This window comes from Theobroma cacao, chromosome 7 (genome assembly GCF_000208745.1).
Source record: "Theobroma cacao cultivar B97-61/B2 chromosome 7, Criollo_cocoa_genome_V2, whole genome shotgun sequence".
In the NCBI taxonomy this organism is placed as follows: Eukaryota; Viridiplantae; Streptophyta; class Magnoliopsida; order Malvales; family Malvaceae; genus Theobroma; species Theobroma cacao.
In genome coordinates this window covers 21473874-21480097 of record NC_030856.1, presented here as the reverse complement: position 1 = coordinate 21480097, position 6224 = coordinate 21473874, and positions in this window count along the sequence as shown.

Below are 6224 nucleotides of genomic sequence, written 5' to 3'. Positions count from 1 at the left end.
AAATTAAATTCTATACTTTGGTTATCTGCATTACGGTATGTAGGAATTTATTTTGCTTTTACGCTGTAAAAATTATTTATGCAGTGTTATTAAAATATTATTTTATGTTAAAATTGAATATTTTATTTTATATTTTTATTTTATTCTAACAGTCATAATTCCATTTTAAACGAATGTTTTAGACATCTAAAATTATTTTTGATTATGAAATATGTGTTTTCCGCTTACATACTATATTTTTAACTGATTTTGAGATTTTTAGGATAAATGACCAAAATATCCCTGTGAGACATAAATTATTATTTTATTTGTTTAAGTTGGAAACAATTTAAAATCTTTTAGAATGTGGTATTTGGCAACAGTTACCCACAGGGGAAATGAGAAGCTGATATTAAAGCCTTGCGGGGTTCCGGTTGACATTCCGAGTGATGAATGTCGATCGAGACGTCGCGACGATTGTCACGGGCTTGATGGGAGTTCCGGATCGTGACAATTAAGTTGGTATCAGAGCAAAGGGAAGGATAACCCTATTCATGGGAACTCTTGCATACGATCTATGGCAAAGTATGACTCTCCACCCAAGAGCTTGGAAGAGGAGGGAAGGGATTGCTCTCGATGCGTCCCGGAGTGAAGTGCACCTCTTGCCGAGTGCTCTGATAGGTACCATTTAATGCCATTATGCCTTGAGGGGTTGAGTCGAATTAAGTTGGTATCAAAGCTTTTGGTTTTAAAGATTAGAGTTTTTGGGTTTAAAGTTATTTTAAAGCTGTTTTAAAAATTTACAGTGTCAGTGTGGCCCCGAGTTAAGTTAGGTTAGGTTGAATAAAATACATGCATAAGCATATAGAGCCTGAGGTTGCCTAAACTCACTTTGTTCCCTCTTATAGATTATTATGTCTCATCGACATGAACACCCACCTCTCACTAGATCAGTTGGGAGGGGAAGAGGTCGTTTCCAACGTCGTTAGTTAGGTGCAATAGAGGAGGAATCGACTGCATCCACCATTCGGGTAGCACTTGCTGCTGAATAGACCGAGACTCCTCCACATCCTCCACCTCCTCCGCCACTTACTAGTATTCTTGCCATGCCTCTTGAGGCAGTTCAGGCATTGGCAGCCTTCTTTACTGCTATTGCTGGCCAGGCTCAGGCTGGTCAAGCTCTTCCTACAGTTCCTCCAGCTACTCCTTCAGTACCACCACCCCCACTTCCTCTCCCACCACTAGTGCTGGATGTTTCTGATTCTAAGAAGCTCAAAGAGGCTAGGCAACATAGTTGTGTTTCTTTTATGGGTGAGTTGGACGCAACTGTGGCTAAAGAGGTGGTGCGAATGGCTTTAAGAGTTGAGAAGCTTGCGAATAAAAATAAGAGTCTGCGAGCTGAGTTAGCAACAAGGAGAAATCTGAGTGTATCTTCTAGTCAGCCACCAAAAAGGGGCAAAGACTCCTCTGTTTCAGGAAGTTCACGTAGATGCAAAAATTGTGGGAATTATCATGTTGGGCTGTGCATAGGGCCTGCACAATGTTTTCATTGTGATCAACCGGGTCACATTAGGAGAGATTGCCCACAGTTAGGACGGGCTACGGTAGCTGCTCCATCTCCACTAGCTCATACGGATATGCAGAGGAGAGATTCCTTTGGATTGCAACCGAGACAGAGATGATTTTGACATACCACCAAGGGTAGATTAAATATGTTGAAATTAGTGCTCTAATAAAGTACATATGATAGAAAGCTAGTTTGTAAGTTGTAGTTTTCATGATCATGAAATATATAAAGATTATCAATATATGGACATACATTTGGCGTTGTAATTTACAAGTTTGAAGTATTTAAGATATGATTAAATGGAATTAGCATTAGTTAAGGTACGTAAATCTTTTAATTAATTTCTATGGAGTATGCGTGATAGTAGAATGGAGGAACATAGTGCAGTGATGCTATATGGTGAAATCACTATACAATATGGAAAGGGTATTTTCGAGTGGGATTTATTGACTGATGATAAGTGATGAGCAATTTGAGATACATGTAGCTATGAATAAATTTGGAGATTTTTGCTTAAGCAAACTTGTATTAAATGTTATGGTAAAGATATATGAATGTTAGTGGCAAAATAAATACGTTAAATCAATGTTTTGATCGCACACTTGTGATAGAAAGTTAGTCTTGCTAATTGTGGTATAGACTCAGAGGGAAGCCACACGATTGTGAATAATTGAGGTAGTAGCTTTAAAGGTGGAAGAGTTGCTAAGATAAAGTGAATTCAAACCGTTGCAACGCCACAGTACTGACTATCAAACGCTATCACGTTAAGAACCCCTAATGGCTAGAAAGCAGAGCAAATTGAGAGTGGCATGAAGATGAAACACACGAGTTGAAGAATGGTCATTGGTTTTCATGCTAAGCTTTGTTGTTTGGAGTCTTAAGTGCATTGGGAGGTATTAAGATAAAGATGATGAGTGAAATTGCAAAGTTTTTTTTTATTTTAGCCTTATATATATTGGCATGTAAGAGAAAGAAAAGTTAGAGAATTTTTGAGATGGCTACATAAAAATAAATTAACATGTGGAGTGTTAAGATGAATAATATGATGACTGAAGTCAAATCTTAAGAAATAAAGAAGACAAGAGATTAAGTCTTGTTAAAGACTAAAGAGGAAGCGAGCGAAAGGTTAGATGAATGTATGAGATACTGATAAGAGATGTCAATAGCAAGTGAGGAAAATGTAAATAAAGATTTCAATAATGATATAGCAAATGAGTTTATATAGAATATTGTTATGAGAATATACTGATCTTGTCTTGACCTTGTTGAAAGGAAAGGATTAGTAACAACACAAGTAAACTAGGTGACATGCTAGAAACCCATGGAGATAAATTGAAGCATGAGTAGTTGGGCATGCCTTTATGGAAATGATATACTTGGTGTATAAAAGAGTAAATAAGTGATTAAGTGTTTCAAGAATGTTTAAACGCCCTTGAGAAAGAATTATAAGTTATACATGATGAGCATAAGATGCGTGACTTTGAAACTTGCTAAGGAGCCAAATGGCTAAGTTACGGGTTAAATGATCATATGTTGTGAGACATAAATTTAAAATAAATATCCCTAAGGAAATACTCAAGAGAAGTTCTGCCATGGATCTTGTGAAAGCAAGCACTAAGTTATGTAGTTATAAAAAGGAAGCTATAAGCTGAGAGTGGTATAAGTATTAACATTAAAAAGTACTTGAGGAGAATTTAGTTTCAAGTCTTGTAATTTCAAGTACAATTTGTAAATTAGTTAAGGAAGAATGATGTTATATTCATATGAAAGAGTGGAATAAAGGATGATAGAAGTTAACCCTGATAATGAAGTCAGATAATGAAACTTTCTTAATATATTATGGGAATTGGAATTCGAAAATGCGTGAGGCATACATGATTCAAATGAATCTGAGTTTTAAGTGACAAATCAATATCGAAATGCAATAAGGATACAATATATAGGAGACATGAAGGATAATCGAGGAATAAGGATGACTTTTAGGAATTGTAGTATTGCATAAGATGCAATGATCAAGTCAAGATAAATTTTTGAGATACCAATGGGATTATAAAACATACACGCATAATAGATTATAATTCAATGGAGATGACATTGTGATGCAATGATATACAGTACAAGGAAACTTAAGCATATAATTGGAAACGATAAGAAGAGAATATAAGTATATAAATGATGAGGAACTATACACAGGCATGATGAGAATTTGTATGAATTATGAAGCTTATTCTATTGAATCTTGATTGTGGATGGGAATGAATTAAGAGAAATTAGTCTGAAGGCATTTGAAAACAGAGACTCGTATACATAATGAGGAATATAGACATTTGAATGTATATGTATATGTATGTGTGGAGTAGTGATGTACCCAACTAAATGAATAATGGTTTTAGTGGTTCAAGATTTGAACTCAATATATTTGATGAGTTGTATAGATAATGTAACGATTAAGAATCTTATCAGAAGACGATTTATGGTGACCTAAGGAATTTTGGAGAAATAGTTAAGGGAATATAATCTATAGTACGATTAAGCCATATGAGATGGATTAATAGGATTAAGAAGATTGAAATTTCCTAAATGCAAAGTAAACATGAAATATGTAGAAATAATTAAAGCCATTAATTTTCCCGAACGCTGAGGATATGTACAGGAATGAGTATGGCGTGTTAATGATATTGTAAACTACACAATAGTGTATGAGGATAGGATGAATGAATGAAAGTCGAGAAGTTTGATATGGAATGAAGTAATAAGATAGTGATTGGTATACCTAAATAAGAATAAAATGCGATCGAAATTGGTATGATTGAGATGGAGTTATGGTTCAAGCTTAATGATAGTAATAGAAGCATGCTTGGTGTCTCGATATAAGAGATCATAATTGTGAAGGTTATTGTTGATCTGATTTTAAAGGATAATAATAGACATAAGCGAAGTACTTGAGTTGAATTGGAGGTAAATGAGGTGAACAAATCGAAATTCCCTATAAAGGGGAGGACATAAGAAGTCGAGCATTAGATGAGAAAACAATACCCCCACATTTTCTCTGAGTTCAGTACATGAAATTTTGAGGTCAAAATTTTATTTTAAGGGGGGTAGTGTTGTCAAGCCCGGCCTTATAAAATACTTGCCATGTCATTCATATGATTGACAATATGCTTGCATACTTGGAAAGCCCTGAAAGAAAAATCGTTAAAAGACGACAATGTACCAAATGGTACAATTAAGTTAATTTAAGCCTCAAACTAGATCAAATAGAGAATTTAAAATGAAATTAAGAATATTAATGTTCCAGAATGGTTTAATATGGTGATTTGGAGTTCGAGGATCAATTTGGAGTCAAATCAGAATTTTCACTGTCCAAGGGCAAAATGGTCATTTGTCACCTAAGGACACAATGGAAATTTTTAGAAAAGATTTTTTTTGGCCCCATTTGACTTATTGGAGTATGATTTGAGGTTTAGAAGTAAAAAAGTTTAATTTCGGTGATTTCTAGAGTGTAAGGGCAAAATCGTAATTTTGCCACCTTGCAGACAAAATTTGAGATTTTGAGAAAATTTAGATCAAATTTGACTAATTGGAGAATGGTATGAGTATAAGGGATGAAAAATATGTCTATGGACAATTTTTCAGTTTTTGGGGCAAAAATGTAATTTTTGACTTTTACGGGGGTAAAAGTATAAATTTCAAAAAATTACTCCACCAAGACTTTGGATAAGTCTGAGAATTTTATCTAAGTTATGGATATGTGAGACAAGTTTATGGTGAAAATTTGGAAACAAATGGATGGCTAGAATTTAAGGAATTAATAAAACAAAAATAAATAAATAAAATAATATTATATTATTTTAGCCTTTGAAAAGGTCAAAATTTCCAGAATTCTCATCTTCTTCAAGCCATCCAAACCAGGAGAGAAAAGGGGGAAAAGAAATAAGGACCCTAGCTGAAAAATTTGGGGAAAATCAAGAGAAATCAAGAAATCAAGCATTAATAAGGTAAATTTCATTGATTTTCCTTGTGATTTTCACTACCCATGCATTTTTTCTCATTTCCATGCAAAATTAGAAAGTGGGTATGGACACCCATGCTGGCCAAACCTCCATGGATGTGTTTTGAGCTTGAGTTTTGGTTGATTTTAATTGAATTAAGTGATTTTAGTTAGGTTATATTGAAATATAGCAAAAATAAGCTAGAGAAATAATTTTCTCCCATTGAAACCCATTATGCCAAATTTTCTAGGCAAATATTGGCTGCTGATTTTGATGTTTATTTGAGGAATTATGATGAATAATGATAAATTATGAGCCTAGAAAAATAATGAGAATTTTCGGAGCAAAAATATGAATTTTTACGCACTAGGGGTATTTTCATAATTTGCTACCGAGACTGATAATTTGCACCACACTGAGGGACATTAAGTCAAGTTGGGTGCAATTGAGGTATAGAAACTGAAAAAATTAATTTGGAGTTTAAACGGACGCGTATATCGATTTATTGGGTAAAAGATCGAAATAGGCTAACATCGCGGTTAGGCAAAATTTAGACATTTTGCACTTCATATCATGCATTAGTAGTATAAATTAGTTTATTTTGGTTTAGTACCAAAGTAGTAAACCTCTTAATTGTGCAATTTGTCAAGGTGGCGAATCCTCTGGCAAGGGCAAAGAAATCGCAC